At 57.8% G+C, this 1,263-nt stretch overlaps 1 non-coding gene across 1 annotated transcript; it reads left to right on the forward strand.

Annotated features, from left to right (window-relative positions):
- The first annotated feature begins 365 nt into the window (after positions 1–365).
- Positions 366–438, forward strand: TRNAE-CUC. Its single transcript has one exon. It is a non-coding gene; the product is annotated as a tRNA-Glu (tRNA).
- The last annotated feature ends 825 nt before the right edge of the window (positions 439–1,263 follow it).

Here is a 1,263-nt window from a genome sequence, read left to right on the forward strand (position 1 = left end):
TCGGAATCTGCCGTGAGCAGCAGTGACAAGGAGCGAATCCTAAGAGCAGCCGGAGGGAAAACAGAGCGCGAAGGAGGAAAGGGGAAGCAGGCTTCTCGTCAGAAACGACGGAGGCCCGAAGACGGGGCGGCAACGTCTTCATAAAAGTGAAGACAGAAGCAGGGGAGATGGCAGAAGCTGAAAGAATCTGTCGTCACCAGCAGGCCGGCACTAAAGAAAGTAATTTAAGTCCTTCAAGCAGAAGAAAAATGCCAGATGGAAACATCCATCTCTACAAAGGAACGGGCGAAGGGCACCAGGAGGGTAAACATGTGCCTGAGCACAAAAGGCCTTTTTCTTGTTTCCAAATTCTCCGTAAGAGAGGCGCCCGGCTGGCTCAGTCGGTAGAGCACGAGATTCTCGGTCTCGGGGTAGTGAGTTCAAGCCCCACGCTGGGTGTGGAGCCTACGTAAGGAAATGAAGTGAAATATAAAATAGACTAGACTAGAATAGAATAAAATAGACTAAAATCTCTTTAAGTGAGACCTGAGGGATTGAAGCAGAAATAACGTGTGGTCCCACCCGGCGAGCAGGAGGGAGAAGTGAAATGCTATCCCTTCAAAATGGAATGTAACACGTTCAGGATGCATTCTGTAATCCCAGAAGAACCGCGAAAACAAGTTTTCGAAGAGTATAGTTAATAAGCTAGTAAAGGAGACAAAGCAGAGTGGGGGTCACTGGCGTCCCCGGGACTGCGTGGCCCAGGGGGGTGGGTCCCCAGCGCCTCCAGGTGTTGGGACAGAATAAGTACTCAGAAAAGAGCTTCCTCTCCTGCCACCTTCTGGCAGTACATCCAGCCTATTTTTAACTTGAGTCTCTGTTTAAGTGCTTTTGGCTAAAAGAGAGCCAGCTGCTTCTGAGCCCCGGGCCGGCCACGGACTCCCCGGCTTCCCCAGCCCCGGTGGCCCCGGCCGCTCGGACGCCCCCCTTCCCAGCCATCTGTGCCCGGCGCGGGTGAGACGCCTCCAGCGGGCGCGCGCACACGGCACCTGCAGGCACCTGGACACACGCGCACGCCGTGGGAGTGGTGCCCGCAGGGGTGCCCTGGGCCTCGGGGGCACTGGAACTGGAGGGTGCGCGCGCGGCAGGAGGGCGGCCTGCGTGGAGGCTGTGGTCTGCCGCCAGGGAGGACGCGGTGGCCGCTCGCGCTCTGTAGGAACCACGGACACCCCCAGCCCGCCGTCGCCTCTCCGGGGCCCCACGTCTCGTCTCCAGAGGCCCTCC

This window comes from Felis catus, chromosome F1 (assembly GCF_018350175.1).
Source record: "Felis catus isolate Fca126 chromosome F1, F.catus_Fca126_mat1.0, whole genome shotgun sequence".
Classification (NCBI taxonomy): domain Eukaryota; kingdom Metazoa; phylum Chordata; class Mammalia; order Carnivora; family Felidae; genus Felis; species Felis catus.